At 44.7% G+C, this 19,073-nt stretch overlaps 1 long non-coding RNA gene across 1 annotated transcript in view; it reads right to left on the bottom strand.

Annotated features, from left to right (window-relative positions):
- LOC138511036 (uncharacterized) overlaps positions 1–18,606 on the bottom strand; it is a 188,543-nt gene extending 169,937 nt beyond the window's left edge. Inside the window, exon 1 of the long non-coding RNA XR_011280552.1 lies at positions 18,521–18,606. This is a non-coding gene — a long non-coding RNA (uncharacterized lncRNA). The remainder of the gene's footprint in view (positions 1–18,520) is intronic.
- Between the last annotated feature and the right edge of the window lie 467 nt (positions 18,607–19,073).

Here is a 19,073-nt window from a genome sequence, read left to right as displayed (position 1 = left end):
AACCCACAATTTTGAAGTCACATTTTCTTTACAGATGGGGACTCCCCAAAAAGAGTAAAGTATAGCCACTGTGGGCATGAAGGCATCATGTTTCCCTTCCACAAAGACGACTGGTATGAAATGTGTACAATCTACCACAAGCATAATGCTCCACCTACAGACACTATCAGGGTGGGTTTAACAAGCAAGGCATTCACCTTTCTCCACCATATGCAACAATCATCACTCCAACCTAAGAAATCACTCACCACCATCACTCCTGACCTCAACTACCAACTCCAGCGGCCTTACCCTCCTGTTGCAGCCTAATGCAAAGATACGTCCTTAAACAAAGGACTACCTTAAGGGACCAACATGATCAGTGGTTCAAGGGAGAGGAAGGAAAGAGGAGGGGGGAGGGAAAGGGTGCCAGTCCAGGGAAGGGGAGAATAAAGAGACGTTCCATAATAAAGTGGCTCCGTCTGTCCTTTAGATGCATATACGGCTGAGTGTGTATGGGTGAAGGAGATGGTAACTACTGGTGACGAGAAGGAGGATTAGAACCTGTGCCTCTCCATACCAGCATATCTGTTCCTGTTGCCTGACAGGCCCATGCCTATCCCAGCTCCAGAGTACTACTAGCCAGTCACCCACATCTCCTGCTATGCTCCTGCCGGCCCTACGTTCACCACAACCGAGACCGTAGCAGTCTGCAACCAGAGGATTCCTGCGGTGTCAGCCCAGGAGTGCAGTGAACAACAGGTAAGCAGACGCGCCCCACTGCCGAACCTCATCCATTAGGACCTCCCACCCTCCAATCTGGTGCGAGCCACATGCAGAAGGACTTACAGATGCAGGCAGGGAGAGTGACAGATAGAGGGGCAGCTCAACGCCTACCTGCCAATAGTTGTCAGATGGCACCACCATACCCTAACTCCATATGGTGTCCTGCCAGGAAACAATGAACTCACTCCAGCCACAGATTGTCAACAGCCATCTGCCACTGTACAGTCTTTCAACTGCGCAACCCAGCGACTCCAACTCCACAGCATGGCCCACCGGCTCCAACGCAAGCAAGGCCCAGTGACAGCAGAGCAAGCCAAGGAGGCCCTGCACATCACCCACTCACTGCTTCTGCCCCCACCCCAGCAGCAGCTCCGGCAGTCTGCTGGCCTCCACAAGCCAGAAGCAGTTTCAGCAATCCACTGCTCTGCCAATTCCCAAGTAGCTCCAGTACTGTGGCATCCCGAAAGTCAGCAAGACACTCAGTGGCTACATCACCAGGTCACCAGGCCCCTCCATTGCCCAGCGCATTCTTAAACAGGGGGGAGTGACCGAGAGCGGGCAGAGGAAACTTGGGCAGAGAGTCCAAGAAAAGCACACCACATCCGATATCCTCCAGAGAAAGAAGGCACGTCCGCCATCATTCAGTGGGAAAGGTACACGCATCATCCTTCAGAGAAAGAAGGCTCGACCTCCATTATCCAATGGGAAGAAAATGGCACATTCGCCATCCTCCAAAGACAGAAAGCATGTCTGGCATCAACCAGTGGAAAAGGTACACCCATCATCCTCCAGAGATAGAAGGCACATCCTCCATTATCCAGTGGGAAGGAAAGCGTGGCACATTCCCCATCCTCCAAAGACAGAAAGCATGTCCACCATCATCCAGCTGAAAGACACATCTGCCATTCTCCAAGTAGCAAAGCACACCCGCCATCATCCAGGTACATATGGCACATGCCATCCTCCAGGGAAAGAGGGCACATCCGCCGTTATCCAGTGAAGCAGGCACACCCGTCACCATCCAGCAAGAAAGGCTCATCCGCCATCCCTAGAGGAGAGGCAGGCCTGTCAGCCTCCAGAGAACAGGCACGCATCTGAAACATAGAGTTTACCTCAGTACAGAAACGTACATTCCCCACAGAAGAGCAGGAGGGGGCACCAGTCAGGAAACAGATTAGTAGTGACATCTGAAGTGTAAGGGGAACGAACAAAATAGCCATGATGGATGAACAGGCAATCCAAGAAATGGTCCAAGCCACCTGTGCATCCAGAGCCCTGGTTCTCAGAAGACCCCACACGTTCCTACAATAGCACTACAGCTGCAACAGGATAGGAGCCCCAGATAAGAAGAGTGGCTGGAAGAGTTCTCTGACGTCGTATGGTCAATAGGGGATGACAAGCCACCAGCGCTGACCTGGACATATTTGCTAACATTGTATGGAAAGAGGTGAAAGGAATCCTCAAAATCATTCCACCAGAAGAGAGAACGACATACGACTTGGCCGTCACTGTCCTGAACAGAAGACTAACTACACAACCAAATAAAGACTTCAAAAGACCCGCTTTCAATCAATGCCATCAACTGCCTCACAAAACGGTAGACAAGTGCGTCATGAGACTCCAAAAGAAAATCACACACAGCGACTTTGCCAAGTTCTCTGATGATTAAGCAGTACATCTGAGAATAATAGAGGGCTGCACTTCATCCATATTTGGAAAGCACCTTTTAAAAAAAAAAATCCCCGGTCGATCAGAGATTGGAGTTAGCACCCATTTAAGAGAGGGTGGATGTCCAAGCAGCCACAATTGAAAGCCAGAAAGAAAGTGTGAAGGATGCAGACAAATATGCAGAACCCACTGTGGTGTCACAAGGGAAATGTAGCGAAGATAGCATGCCTTGCCAGCATGCACCTCAACCGAGCATGGGAGAAGGCATGTGGGAGAACACAGGGGCGGGCTGCCATTCCCACACAGAGGCCTTTGTCCAGCAATAGGACAGCAGTGTGCCAAATGCGGGAGAGAAAACCACCTCCAGTTCTATCCCATGCAGCACCGTCTCGTTCACCCATACCCACTCAGCCGTATATGCATCTAAAGGAAAGACGTAGACAGTGTATCTTGAAACTTTTCTTTATTCTCTCCTTTGACGGACTGGTGCCCTTTCCCTCGCTCCTCATCTTTCCTTCCTCTTTCTTGAACCACGGATAATTTTGGTCCCTTAAGGAAGTCCTTTGTTTAAGGACGTACCATTGCATTAGGCTTCAACATCCTCCCCCACATCCTGCTTATCATCATCTGCTCTTGCATGTCTTTGGTCAGTCTCTGGATTGTGTGTTCTATTCCACCGTGGTATTGTGGTATCATCTGTTGCTACGGACACTCCAAACTCTTTACTTCATTTGATGTCTAGTGCCACGTCTTGTCTTCTCCCATTCTTTCACTGTGCAGTTGCTTATACTGTCTGGAGTATTCCTCCAGTGTTTTGTCCTGTTGTTTCGCACTCCTGTATATGCATACCCGCTAGTGCCCTGATCATCGTTCTTTGGCGAGGTGACTAATAGGGTGACTAGAAGCCCATGTTAGAACTTGACCCTGGTCAGAACTGTATTCCCTACCACCATTGCTTCCAGGGGCATTCAGGGCCTGTATACCAGTAACGTAGCTTTCAATATAAGTGATTTTAGTGTTAGGAACTGACAACAGTGCAATTTGATCAGTTGTCTTGTCATTTAAGGAATCATTAAGTTTAATTAGCACAGTTTTTGCTAAATTGTTTGTAGGGGAAAGTGGCGCTATGCCCTGTTTAGATCGCGTGTCCTGAGACACACATCTTTGTTGTCCTGAGACACACATCGTTGTATTGGTGGCGGAGCTGCTCGCTGAGGTGCTCGCAGTCTACGGCTTTACGGCAGTCTCCAGTTTCTTCCAGTCGGCCTTCCATTGCTTTGGTTGGAGGTGTGACCAACACAGCCTTCTTAAACTCATTCGAGCCACAGAGCGGTCGCAGAGCTGCTCGCTGAGGTGCTCGCAGTCTATGGCTCTACGGCAGTCTCCAGTTTCTTCCAGTCTGCCTTCCATCGCTGTGGTTGGAGGTGTGACCACCACAGCCTTCTTAAACTCATTCGAGCCGCGGATCGGCCACAGAGCTGCTCGCTGAGGTGCTCTCAGTCTACGGCAGTCCGCGGCTGCTCCACGGTCCGCTCGGTCCTGAGATGTTGGCCTGTGAAATAGGCAGTGAGGGGCACTGGCTTCGGAGTCAGCGGACCCAGAGCGAGGACAGCGGCCTGGAGCGTCGGAGCCCCTTTAAGCCGGTGAGCCACGTAAGAAAAGCGTCCTCTAAGAAGACCAATAAAGCTCAATTAAACTTCAAATTACTTGAAGCCACGGTGCCGTTAGACTCCAGTACACACCAATCAGACCATACTGAAGTCTTTATCGGCTCGGAAGAAGTTCCCCCAGCTCTAACATCATCCTAACTGTACAGCCATGGTGAGGGGAGTGATCAACCTGCTATGGTAGCGGTGGCAGTTGAAGTTATTAAACATGTCTATATGGTGGAAAAGATGAACTTATTTCATCTCCCCTTCCCCCAGAAAATAGCACATCGGGCCCCACCAGCCCTCAAGTTTTCCCGCGGAGGACCCAGCAATTCACCCTGCGAATCACACCGCCGCCGAGGAGGAAGCTTCTGAGGGCGAGAACGAGGATGAGGCGCCCTGTTCTTTCCCTCTGGACCCGTGAGGCTCGCCTGCTCGAACATCGAGTGCTCCTCCTCTTGATCTGAGCTCCGCCGCCGGCCGGGAGCCCGTCGCGGAGGTGACGAGTCTAGCGGCCGACGAGGCCCAAGCAGTGGAGAGTGAGTTGGAAAACACGGTGCAGAGCCGCAGTCCAGTCATGGGGTCTCTGCTGACTATGCTGCCCTCGCTGAACACGGAGGAAATCTCAAACTCTGAGGCTCAGCCCAATTCAACGTTTGGCTTGGACGATCGTCGTAATTCTACTTCGCCAGAATGTCAAAAATTGTGGCCCGCTTCCCTGGAATTCCAGGAGCTCCAGCGAATGAAGGACCCATCCACATTGGGGGCTCACCTTGTACTCGCTACTCCCCTAAAAGTGCCTACTTTGCTCACGCCCTTGGTTACTACCATCTCGTTGGCTAAATTAGCCGGCCTCCGGAACAAAGAAGAAACCAAAGTGGATGCATTGGGGAACGCTTCCAAACCTCAGACCATCCCACAAAGACTCAACTTCTCTGAGTCACACTCTATGCCGACAGAAACAGTATCTACAAGCCGACTCAATTCTACGGTGCCCAGAAACATTAAGCATCAGTCACAATATAACATGATGTCTTTTTCAAAGCTTACTAAGCAGCAATCTTGTAAAAAACCATCAATGAAAGATAAAACACCATCGCGTATCTTCAAGGCCCAAAAAACATCAGCGACGGGATCCATAGTCGATTTCTTTGCGATGAAAAAAAAAAAACAATCGCAGGGGGATGAGAAAGCGGAGATATCGGACGCAGAACTCCTGGAAGGAACCCATCAAGACCTAACTCAGGAAAGTGAAATAGACTCTTTGCACAAACTTGCGTTTCTGAAAAGATGGCACCTAAAAGTGGAGAGGCCAACAGGTTTTGGAACCACCTTGAACGCACCGGAACCTAAAACGATACCAAATGTAACTAAAAGCTTCACTGATCAAGTTCAAACCAACTGCGTCCCTGTGAGAAACAAGATAGTCGAAGACCCTGTGCCAAGAGGTTTTGTAACTCCAAAGAAGAGCCAAATTCTGACTGAACCCTTGTGCCAAGAACCAGTAAACTTGACCGGCCAGGAAGTGATGAAAAGAGACGCATTTCCTTGCGGTCCCACCCACGGGAACTCTGCAAGCGTGAGGCTCAATAATTCACATCGATCCTCGATGGGAAGATGCGTTTCTGACTCTACACCCGACCCCAGAGCCGCTCCAGGCTCACCTACCACACCATCAAAAAAAAAAAGAATAGACCCTTTTGTCAGCATGTCATCCTTGACCATCGCACTAGCTCCCTTCACTAAGCTGTACGAAGCACTTAATGACACAGCTAAAGACCAAGTAACTTTAATGGCCCATATGCAAACACGACTTTCCTTCATTGAAGGTTACATCACAGCAAAAGAAATAAATAAGCCTCCTATGGGAGAAGCTGTTTCGCAATCTGGAAATTGTGCTGCCTCTACAAAGTGTTTGAAGTCCACTCAAATGGAAGAGTTGCCCATCAAAACATTCCAATTTACAGGAAATTCTGTAAAAGAAGTCACGACAGCCCTTACCAACCAAGCAAAAAGTGAGCCACCTGGCCGGAATTCAGCGAAAATAGGTGACGCTCCTCCTCCAAGCTCAATTTCACTGACATCAAAAGAAAAGCCGACATCCTTGAATAGTAAGATTTTGCCGCCGCCCTCAATCAACCCGAAGAAAATCAACCTGAAAACCGTGACTAAATCTCAATTGAAAAATGGATGTGCAACTTGGTCTTTAGATCAATCCATCCAAAAAGACAGTGTCAAACTGAGCTGGCCACCCAAGACGACGTTGAGTAGGCCTTTAGCCAGAACTAAAATCAATGAAGACAGTCTGGCATCCTCACTAAAATGATCCTGTCTACCTTTTGAGCCCAAACCCAACAACCCTACCCTCCCTCCACAACCAAAGACCTCACAAATTCTCAATAAAGGAAAGCAAGATACGGAGGACACTACCTTATCAATTACGGAAAGTGAGTTGATGGAGGCGGCCTTGAATGAGACAGATGCCTGGGAGGATTGGGGCGAGATCGACCGGAAGCCACCACAAAAAAGGAAAAGAAAGGCAAACAGTCAATCTCCCTCCCTAAGTGCCGTGGACCTGGACCACAAACAAAAACAAGAAAAAAAAGCGCTCTCTCCGGAGCAAACAAGTCCAATCTTTCTAACATTGTAGGAGAAGAAACAAAACCTCCTGGCAAAAAACAAAGGCACAAGAATGTTCCAATATCCACAGGCCAAGAAAACGGATAAGGTTTTGCTGCGGTCTACGTCCAAGCCCCGCTCATCTAATAGGAATCCATCAACGAGAGGAGATCCCCAAACACTAAAGCACGAACAACTGACTGAAAACTCAACTCATTTGCACTCCAGAGTTCATAGAAGTCGTCACAGGGAAGAGTGTTCTTTCACAAGAGATCGGACCACGAAAAGGCAAACAAAATCAGACCTTACAGCTAGTCCCTCGGTTATACCAAGAAAACAACGGAATTCCAACTCCAGAGGGCCCAGAAACCCAAAGCATGTGACCTCACCCAGAGAAAAAAGCAAAGAACGCCGAGCCAAAAGAGAACTCCTAAGACGTTCCGTTAGGTCTACCAAGACCCGCACTTTTACTCTGAAAAGTATCTGGAAAGAAGACTCCTCTTTCATTCTCAATAGAAAAACCATTCTAAAAATTCTGTACTTGATTCCAGCATTAAAATCTCTACCATCAGAAGAGCTTACGATAGTGGAGTTTCAAGATAAAAAGCGAGTGGACAGTGTCTATCTACACATACAGTCAGAAACAACAAAGTCACTTTTAACTAAGGCAAAAAATAAATTAAGATTGTTAGGATACAATCTTACAGACTATGAGCCTAACGAAGGTCACAAACACAAAGAGCGTTCAATAGATCACCTGCAAAGAAGATCACGAGCCAGAAAGATGAACAACAACATACCGAGGGGATCCCACACTCGCATGAGCAAGTCCCATCATTTTATAACAGGTGTAATCCAAGGCTTAATCCGCCTAAACAAAATAAGGTCCATCGATTAAGCTCCTTGGAATTGGAAAGAGTTCCACCTGGCCCTCAGAAAAACTGGACCATTACTATTGAACAAGATATTACAACTAAAGGAAAAGAGAAGTCAACCTGTCATCAGAACCGAACCAGTATCAAAGAAGACCTAAACCGTTGGGTTTTGGCTGCCCAAAGCCCTGTCCACAAAACAGAGATATTAGCAATCAAACACAAGACAGATAAACAAGGACTCCTTCAGCCGGTCACTAAATTTGGAAATCATCACCGACCTAATCTTGGGTTCCTGGAACACCCGAGGTTTCACTCACCTGATAAACTCCTCAGATGTAAATCTTGGATCATCTGATATTTGGTGTCTCCAAGAAACATGGATTAATAAAAAAACAAAGATAGAGGGCTACGTAACCATCTTTTCTCCAGCCCTGAGAGGAGCCACGGTTCGAGCAAGGGCCGGACTACTGACTGCTTTGCGCATCAGATCCAATCTCCAGTTTCTTAAAGTCATAAAGGACGAGCCGTATATTTTGGCAGCACTGATCCAACGAGGCGTTAGCCTACAAGGCCCAAGTCAACAAAAGAAAACAATTTACCTATTGATAAACTTGTACTGGAATCCCAAAGAATGCGCAACCGATCACTTCCTACAAAAAATTGAAAATATCCTGAAAGACGCTCTATCAAATGACTCAATTGACAGTATAATCATTTGTGGAGATTTAAACGTCAAGATTATGCAAACAAGAATCAAAAACGTACAAACAAAAGCTAATACCACAACAATGCCAGAAAACTCCCTACAAAGAGGAAGGAAATGGGCGAACTTGATGGCCTCTTTTGACCTTCATAACGCCCACTTCTTGGGAAAAGCATCCCACCCGGTCCTCCCAACCTGGGAGTTAGCCGGAAGACACGCCACTTTAGACCATGTCTATCTCTCCAGAGACCTCATGATGCAGGTTACAGGTTTTGAGGTTATTAGAACATTCAATAGTGACCACAATCTATTGAAAATGACGTGGACAGCTTCCCGGTTACCTGCCCATGAGAGTTTGTCTACTCTCAGAATGACCAACATCGAGACTTATGCTAATTCCACACGTTTGAGATTGAAAGGTCCAGCCATCACGACACTAACTACAAACTACTGCCAAGCCAAAGCACTGGAAAACTCGAAAGAGTTATCCAGCCTCACGGATTATTGCCCACTACTACAGCCATACCAGGTTAAAAAAATTGGCAGCCGAACCAAAGCCAAGACCCACCATCACAACAACCTGATACTAAGAGAAAAAAGGCTCACGATGAGACGAGCTAAAAGAAAGGCCAGATGTTTGCCTTCCACTATTAACAGAGAAGCAGCTCGGATTTCAATCATTTGTTACAAGAACTGGTTAAAAGGCTTCAACCTCCAGCTCGACTCCAAGCAAATGCTGAGAGTACTTAGTGGTAAGCAAACAAAGGCCTGCTGGTCATTGATTGCTTCAAAAAGCTCACCAGGTAAAGACGCTTTAACATCTAGCGTCCCAGAAGAAGCTTGGATTACCCACTTTTCAGCTCTCTTCGACCTACCCTCGAAAGGGACAGAACCTCTGAAACATCGAAGTACCCACTGGGACATTGAACTCGACCCAGCTTGTATCCAATCTAAAATCAAAAAACTTAAATCATCACAAGCACCCGATCCTGACGGTTTGTCAACCATGGATTTAAAATCCAACCCCGCCAGCTGGTCTATCTTGATAGCGGAAATCTTTGAATCCTGCATGGCATCCAGATCCATTCCAACATCCTGGAAGACAGCAAACATAGTGCCAATTTATAAATCAGGAGACAGAGGCGATCCAAACAACTATCGCCCCATTGCACTCCTTGATTGCATCGGAAAAATCTTTGGATCCTTCCTTCTCGACAGCTTCAAGACCTGGGTGTCTTCTCCAGAAGGGTGGGACAACTTCCAAACTGGCTTCAGGAAAAATCTAAGCACCATGGCAAACATATTTACTCTCAACATCCTCAATGCCAGAGTACAGGAAGGGGCTCCCCCTCTGTGCCTGGCTTTTATCGATTTGTCCAAAGCATTCAATAAAGTAAATAGAGAGAAGTTATGGAGAAAACTTGCGTACTGGAAATGTACCCCCGCTTTGCTGGATCCAATACAAGAACTTTACTCCGAAACATCTATGAGAGTTCGACTCAATGGCACATGTCTACTCTCCTCACTAATCTGCACAAGCTGTGGAGTAAAGCAAGGAAGTCCCTTGGCACTGGCACTTTACAACGCCTATACAGGCGATTACCAACATTCCGAAAGAAATGTAAAAGATTTCCCTCCTTCTGTGGGCTCTGAAAAGATCAGTAGACTGCTTTATGCAGACAATATCATTCTAATTGACCAAACGAAGATAGGGCCCCAGAGAAAATTGGACAATTTGAATGAATACCTGATAACTAACGATCTAGAAAGCAATGCCCTGAAAACCAAAGTGATGCACCAAATAAAAGCGGCCAAACGGAAAACACCAGAGAAATGGTTCCTTAACAGTGCCCGCCTCGAAGAACTGGAACCTTTCAGATACCTGGGCACCATGTTTAGCAACAAGACACAAGAGCAACCAATGCAAGAATTTTTGGTCCACAAAAACAAAACCTTAACTTATCAACTGATTATCATGTACAAAAAAATGTGGTCTCTTCTCAGTTAAGGCTGCAATTAACTTTTACAGGACGAAAGCGGTCCCAGCGCTTACCTACGAAGTGGCAGCTATGCCAAACATTCCAGACTCAATTTGGCCTAAATTGGAAGGTTTTATCTGGAAAAAACTACTCCGACTGCCTACCTCTATGCCAATAATCCTCATAAGAAGAGAAGTCGGCCTTATCTCATTTGAAGGCATGGTATCCCTTAACATTCTGATGTTCTACAGGGAAGTGAGATCATCTAGCGAGAAAATCTATACACTAATACAAGAAGAAATCGAGAAAGGTTCAAACAAAATGCTTAAAGCTTGGATACACAAAAATCAAACTCTCCTAAAAGCAATAGGAAGTATCCAATCCAACAAAGACGGCAAAAAAACTGAAGGAAACTGACTGGAGCGACACTCAGCTGAAAGCACTGAACTACAAGTCCGTGGCCCACCTCCCACTCTTTGCCCAAAAAATAAACAAGCCCATCAGCTACCTATTGAAGTTTCCAAATAAGACCTTCCATTCGACGTTCCTGAGAGCAAGACTGAACATTCTAAAAACAAACAAGGTTTTGAGAATCCGCGGCAAATCTGAGACCGATTCTTGTTGATTCTCCATTGTCCTGGCACCATTGGTAACAGGGAAACTCACCTAGGTCATCTCTATTCTAAATTTTCAAGACTGGACGAAGACTTCTGGTGGACTTTCTTGATGAATGGGCTAAGTCGAAGACCAGTCATTGCGCTGGTAAACTTTTTGCCTAGTCTGAACCTGGAGGCCATCGCTCAATAAATGAAAGACTAAAGGATTTAGCCCTAGACAATTAATTTGACGAACAAAAATGGAAAAACATACACAAAGTACCTGAAGAAACAAGACTTTCCTTTTTGTAAAAACTGTTAATTCAGTTAAGACAATAAAAATAAAAAAAAATTTAAAAAATGGTGGCCTAGACTCAGTTGAAGGCGACGTGTCTACACTATCATTTGCAATTGACTCTAGGTATAAGACCGGCCAGGCAGTCAGCGAAACCGTCGCATAACAAGCCCTTTCACCTGACACATTCATCAGTCAATGGTCTTCTTTCTGATGTATTCATATGTCCTGCTTCTCTTCCCACCGAGCTACATACGGCCCATCTATCTGATCCTCAGTTGTCGCCTCCACCATTTCCCGTTCCCTAACCGCGGGAGCAGACGGGTCTTCAGGCACATTAAGTTCACTGGTAGAAGAGGGTCCTACATCTTTCTGATAAAATGATGGGATAGCATTTGACATACGTTTTTTTTCAGAAACTAAGCCATTGGGCCTCATTCCGAGTAGGGCGGTAAGGGATACCGGGCACCGGTAAGGAGACCAGTGCCGGTAATCCCTTACCGCCCTACTACGAGGTCCCTTAGCGGATCCCTACTTTAACGCCTGGTCTGACCAGGCGTAATGGACAGGCCCGTTAAGGGACTTCAGAGCTAATAACGGTACCGCAATTTGTGGTACCGTTATTAGCAGCTTCCCCATTCCCATTAAGCCCTATTGGGGCTCAAATGGGAATGGGGAATGGCTTTTTCAATGGGGATTTACCGGTCCCGCAAAGGTCAGACTACACCGGTAAGTCCCTATTGAAGCACACTGGTGCCAGTACCGTTATTGGAGGCAGTCATGGCGCAAATAGCGCCATGACTACCTCCAATCTCGGAATGAGGCCCATTGTCCTCATTTGGTTGGGGTGCAATTGCAATTTTAGTAAAATATGCTGTCGTTTTTGCAATGGTCGAAGTATACGATAAGAAGTAGTGGAACTATGTTCCCCTCAGGCCTGCACCCACTCCCCACAAACTCCATTGTCATGCCCCATCCCACACACAATACAAACCCCCAAACACATGCACCTGCTATTTAAGGGAACGTTCAGTGTAGTGCACTGAAAGTGCAAGTTTAAAATTCTTCCTACACTTTTATGTTTAAACAAAACCATTCCGGAACGGGTTCTTTTTAAAATAAAAGTATAGGAACAGTAAATCTTAATTAAAAAAAGTAGAGGAGCACCGCTCCCAACCGCTCAGGCTCACTTCGACCACTGCATTTTTGAGGCTGTGTTTTTCAAAGCTGGTACTTTATCCAGGGGAATCATTGTTAAAGACACCTGCATTCCTGTAACAAGTGACGTTATGGTGCCTTCTTGTATACACAGCATTATAAAATCATTACCCAGCGTAGCTACCCCCAGTAAGTTAACCATAGAGCATCAGTCCTGTTGAAAGTTGTACATTTTCTCGCTGATTCTTGTCAAAGGGAGACACTTTACTCCTCAAAGTCGGGGTCATAGATCTATGTTCTTTAAGAGCCTAAGTCAATATTTAGTACTGTGTCAATATAAAGGCTCGGGTCAGGCTTGTGATTTCATCTGGATCGAACGCGGGCAACCGATCAATGGATCAACGGCTAGTACAAATCCACACAGTTGCAAATGCAGGGACAGGTGTGGGCCTGCAACTGTACTTGCAGCGGTACTTTGGTACCAGCGCTCTGGTCCAGTAAATGCTTATGTAGAGAAGCTCCACCTCTTGAAGCTCCATGATGCTTTTTCCTCCGGAGCAATATTCAAAAACCTTTAACCGCTGCCAAACTGAAAAAAACTGCTCTGCGACTGTACTTGCAGCCTTACTTCCATGTCCTATTGTTCTAGCTGGGGAACAATGTCAAGCAGGTGTCAAACATGAATTCGCTGCATTTAAAAGGCAATGCTTGAAGTGCAGACTGAGAGGGACAGCAGGGTCGTTTCAACAGTCAGTTCAACGACAAAGATGCTGGTGACTGACTGCACAGTTTGAGTCGAGAAGCTCTGGTCTGGCATTAGAAGATTGCAGTTTGACAGATCCCCCAGGGTCCGGTCGACTGTCGATGAAGATCAGCAACAAGGATGCTGGCTGTTTGAAGAGGCAATTCAAATGTGGTGGGTGCACTGAAGAGCATCAAGTTTGAGCCACTCGGTGTGGTGGTGAAGAGGTTCGAACATGCATTACGTGGCAAATATTCTGAATTGGGAGGGATTATAAAAACCATTTGGCGATATGGTAGGAAACTCTGGAGCCAAGGAAGGAAGCTACAGATATCTCTAAGTAGGCATGCACAGGCATCAACCTTTCATAGAAACATTCATATCAGTTCAGCTCATTATCTTTTATATCCCACATTTCCAGTACTGCTTTGCTGCCTAGCATCACTACGTCAGCAGTCATATACATCCTTGTACCTCCTTGACTGAGCAGCTATAGTGGCATAACAAATACTTCATCCTAATTGCATTTATCCTGCTTTGCCCATAGTGAATCATCCACTTCCCCACATGGAGATGAAGTAAAGGGTAGACATTGTAGATGGCAGGCTGTTTGGCATAAGGACACATAGGATACACTCTGGTTTTGAAGTTTTTGGGTTCAGAACAGTTGTACCATTGCCTTTTACTTTGTGTCAGTGAAAACGAATGTGTTTTATCTGCTCTCTAGTCATGACTAAACATGGGCTGTCACACATGCAGGTGGCACATTTGGAAAAAGGGTATCATCTTCATAAGGTCACTGAATTGGAAAGGTCTTAAAGTGTACTCTTGACCATAACATCCAATTAACAAAGTTTGTTCATTCTATTTTAAAGGTTTGTATAGGTGAATGTGTTTCGCAATGTTACTAAAGTGAACATCACATATTAAATAGCCCTATTATTGTTAGCCATGATGTACACTTAAGAAAGATTTTTCCCTGAATTGCCAATGTTTTTATAAATGAGGGTATTTTATAATGTTACTGCATCAAAAGTTACTTATCATGCCCTATTTTCCCATATGTACTATAACCATAATGCCCATAAATAGATTTGTTTTTCTCTGAATATAAAAACCAGTACATTTAAGGTAGGTTTATATAGGCTTGGAAACAACCTTCCCCTGAAATGTGAATTAGACTATACTGCACCAGTTATACAGGAGCTTGTGAAAATATTTTGGTGGAACACTGCTCACAAAATCCACCTAATCCTCCCATTGGGATTTTCCTTCAGAGGGAAGTAAATACATCTAATAATGATGGTACCAGAATTCCCAGTAAGGCATTGGATGTAAAGATGAATGGGTGGCAAACTTACGGCAAGCCTGACTCTGAATCATCTCATACTTCTCTTGTCTTGAGATCAAAACCTGACACAATACCTGACCATTATAAGGGGCTCTCAGTTGGGGAGCATATGGAGCTTTTGGCAGGAGGGCAGAAACATCCAACACCAAGGTTAATTACCCAATGTGAAGAGTATGATGTATTGGGGGTCATGAAAGACAGGCCCAAATACAGTTGTCTCATTGCCCCTCTTATAAAGAAAAGGGAACCATGGATTTACCCATGAGAGAACTGATATTTCTAGATTGTCCTAGCTTTGTCTTGAATTATATGTTTGATCTAGGGGGGCTAACCTCATTAAATAGATGAAGGATATTGGACCTCTTTAGTGAAATTCTAGCTTTGCGGCTAATCACATCGAAGGACATCAAATTGGTTGACTTTATTAATCCTAGAAGATATGACCATGTGAGATTGATCATACCATCCCATTTGGTCTATGAGATTTTAGTAAGCGAAGTTCCTAGCCTACACAGTCTGGGATATGACTTGGTAGCTTATTCTTTAGACTAATGCAGTGGGGGATTTTTAAGAAGGGGTGCAGGGTCAGACAATATGGGTAGTAACTTAGAACTTCAAAATGATCGGGGCCTTACACCGTTGTCAGAAGTGAGGGGAGAGACAAACTGGTGTTGGCTGGCACTGTCTCTCAGAAATGCTATCAGTCAACCACACAATATGAAAGGCTACTTTATGCATGGAGGAAATGTGAGATGTTTTTCCTCCCTTTACTCTGACCCCTTTCTTTGCAGACATCTTCGAACATATTCTGTCTTTTTTTTACAGACAACTTGGTTGTTGGGTACACCGGCTCTAGATGGTTATTTTATTGTGACTGAACCAGCAATTCAGGGGCCTAGTGGTAGACCATCTGGGGGATTATTTATAGCAATAAAGGCAGGGGTGGGGGTTCTAAGTACTGTGAACACTAGCAAGGGAATACTGCCCGTGGTAATTGAAGGGGAAGACATTTTGAAGGGTATAAAGTTCCACCTGTTGAACATTGATTGGAATCTGAAAGAAAATTTGGAACACACTCCCAGGATTCTGAATGAAGCAATGGAAGTCTGGTTATCGAGTTTCCCTGGGGGAGAAATAATTATCACGGGGGACTTTAACTCTGACTGTAACTCGGACAATGCCTTTGATATTGAATATCATCTGATGGAAAATAGGAGAGGGTATAGGAAACAGGACCTGATATCATTCATATTGATCCCTAAATTAACTTTAATAACTTAAATAGGAAAAGGCTACAGGGACAGAAGTGGCCTCAGAACTTGGGGGGATGGGGCTTATTTATCTTCACAGAAGCACGAGAAGAGGGTGGCCTTAATATGCCAACGTGTATTAGCTGGAACTCTGCCGATAGATGAATGTGTTTGTGTCAAAAAACTAGTATGACTTAGCTTAAAATCTTGTCATCTTATCTAACTCATTTAGCAACCATGGAATGTTGAGTTTAAAACTGTAGGTTCTGAAAAGTTTAAGGTAGAGGCAATATTTCTCTAATTTTCCCACAGTAAATGTGAGAAGAAGAAGCTGGTATGAGAATAATAGAGAGAAATTAAATGTATTAAAACTGAAGAATTAGGAGGGTTACACTTCTGAAACGAAATTGGCTTGATACTCTTTATCAATATTGGTACCCTATCTTCCATCAGTGTTGGATCTCATGCCTCGTACTTCTGATAAACATAACAGTGTTAGAGTTTATCGTCATAAATTTGACATACAGGTTAGAAACATGAAAAGACAATCTTGCAAGGATATCCGTAAGCTTAAACTAACTAACACTAGGAGAGTAGATATAATAACGGGGGTCAAATGACTATATCAGAAATAAAAAAACAGTTTGAAAGTTCATCGTCATCTGCTCTACCAAAGAGGCGGGGTGGCTATAATGGAAGTACTAAAGAAGCAGAATGCCTCCAACTTTTGGTCCTTGGTCAATGTTGTTGGAGGTGACACAATTAGTCTCACAAACAAACCCTATACCAGAGCAAATCTGGGATACCCACTTTCGGAAGTTGTACAAGCAGGTAATCCGGCCATTTAGCAAGCCAGAACCAGATACCACGCAAAGTAATTGGGATCTGAAGATATCAGAGGATGATGTTGAGCAAATGATTATTAGGGCAAAGCCCTCCTTGGCATGTGGTCCTAACATAATTACTAATGTGATCTTGAAACAGAATCCCTCTCTCTGGTCTAAAAAATTACAGTGTTTTTTACGGATATTGTTGTGAATAGGGCGACGCCTCGTCATGGAGGACTTCATATGTAATCCCCATTTATAAGAAGTGGGATAAATCTTTGCCAATTAATTATCACCCTATCACATTGATGGACGTAAATTCCAAGATATTCAATGCTATGGTGTTAGAACATCTAGATGAGTTGTGTAATAATAACAACATTGTGAGTATTAATCAGTTTGGCTTTTGTAAGCATAGGGAAACTGATTGGGGTGGTACCTTACTTAGTAGTATTCAACACTCAGTTTGGTTTGAGAAATCTTCCCCATCTATATTGCATCCATGGATCTCTCTATGGCTTTTGATAAAGTCGATCACCCAACACTCTGGACAAAACTCCTAAAACTAGGGCTGCCATGTGGACTATTGAGCATTCTAATTCACCTTTATGAGGGGTCTTGCATACAAGTTATACTTAGTAGTGAAGGTTTACTCACAAGGTCCATTGCTACTAAAAAATGGATTAAGGCATGCGTGCATAGTATTTGTAATATTTATGTATCAGATGTGGGAAGCCCTCTGTCTTGAGCCTCAATTGTCGTCCCTAAGGTAGGGGGGATAAAAATAAGCATGTACAGCCTATGCCAATAACTTTCTTTTAATTGATTAAACTCCTATAGTGTTTCAGTGCCTACTAAAGGCCTTTAACAAATATATGACACTGAAAAACCTAAAAAGTCGGTAATAATAAAACTTAGTAATCGTAGTGATTCTTTCTGCGGGACATTAAATACGCATAAACTGCAAGTGGAAAAGTATCTGGTGTATTTAGGCTATCCAGTAATTTCCAAACCATTGAAATGTTTTTGAAGGGACTTTCTGAGAAAGAAAGTACAGATTTTAGCTAGGCACATTTAAAAAATGGTTCTGAAGTATGGCAAATTTACTGCACTTCCCTTGCTCAAATTCTACTTTGCAGAAATTGTTCCAAAGTTATGTTATGGCCTAGAATTCTTTAAAGGTTGGAAATTAACTGAACTCAGCGCTTTGGAATCTATAATATGGTGCTGTGTACTTTATCATCTACCAACATGTGTGCCTCTGAGTGCAACGAGATATGAACTGGGCTTGCAATCGCGTGAGAGCTTGATGTGTGTCTCTGAGTGCAACGAGATATGAACTGGGCTTGCAATCGCGTGAGAGCTTGATGTGTGTCTCTGAGTGCAACGAGATATGAACTGGGCTTGCAATCGCGTGAGAGCTTGATGTGTGTCTCTGAGTGCAACGAGATATGAACTGGGCTTGCAATCGCGTGAGAGCTTGATGTGTGTCTCTGAGTGCAACGAGATATGAACTGGGCTTGCAATCGCGTGAGAGCTTGATGTGTGCCTCTGAGTGCAACGAGATATGAACTGGGCTTGCAATCGCGTGAGAGCTTGATTTTATAGAAAATGCTGGCTATCTTTCGGAAATGTTATACCATTCCCGATGGAAATATTTATACTGTGCTAAGTAGGAAAGTGCATGAGTGAAGTGCAGACTCAGGATGTCTATGTGAACTTAATCAGGATTGTTTATGGAAATTGGTCATCTTACATCTCTCGCTTGAGACGTTATAAATGAATCCAAAGAAAGCTTTGAAGTCATTGAAGTCATTGAATGTTTTGACGGAGTATATACCATAGATAACTTGTTGAAATCTCAAATGTATAGACACATGCTTTCTCTGCAGAAGGAATTGCTAACTTTTTCTGCTTTCTTAGTCCTCCATCCTGGCTGATGAATTCGGGTCGTACTCGATCAAAAACGGGAAAAACCTAGTAGTTTGGTTTTTCTTTTTTTTGGTCAAGTAAAAGACAGTCATGGAAATAAAATTAACTTACCTCATGAATGACTGTCCAACAATGGCTTCCCTGCAGTGCTTCTCCTTCCTGGTCCAGCGCTAGATGGGATCCTGCGAGGCTGCTTGTCTTGTCTGGCACTGGCCCTGAGAGAGACCCACCCACATGCTGGAACTGAAACCTAGCACAGCCCAGGCTCTGTTTGGTTTCGGTTCCCAAAAGGGGCTGGTTTCATTTACCAAAGGGGGTCCAACAGCTGCCCCTTTTGAGAACCGAAACCAAACAGAGCCTGGGCTGTGTTTCATTTTGTTTCTTCTCTGTACATTTCCAGTATGTGGCTGGGGCTCCACAGTGACATCACTGTGTCATAGCCCTGAGCCTCCCAGCCTCTGAGCATTGACTCTCTTTATTGGAGGAGGTTCAATGCTACGAGGCTGGTAGATCCCTGCACCCTGTACTACCTCTTGCACAGACTTTCGTGGGGTCTCCAAGTCTAACCCCACCCTGGTGTGTTTGAGTGACAGGGGAGGCTTGCTGTAGAAAAGGATGCCTTGGGGGTGTTTCTTTCTTAATACCCCCAGGCATTCTTTTCAGC

Source organism: Ambystoma mexicanum, chromosome 6p (assembly GCF_040938575.1).
Source record: "Ambystoma mexicanum isolate Mex_15411 chromosome 6p, UKY_AmexF1_1, whole genome shotgun sequence".
NCBI classification, from domain to species: Eukaryota; Metazoa; Chordata; class Amphibia; order Caudata; family Ambystomatidae; genus Ambystoma; species Ambystoma mexicanum.
Note: the sequence above shows the minus strand (reverse complement) of the source record. Positions and strands in the feature narration are given on the sequence as shown.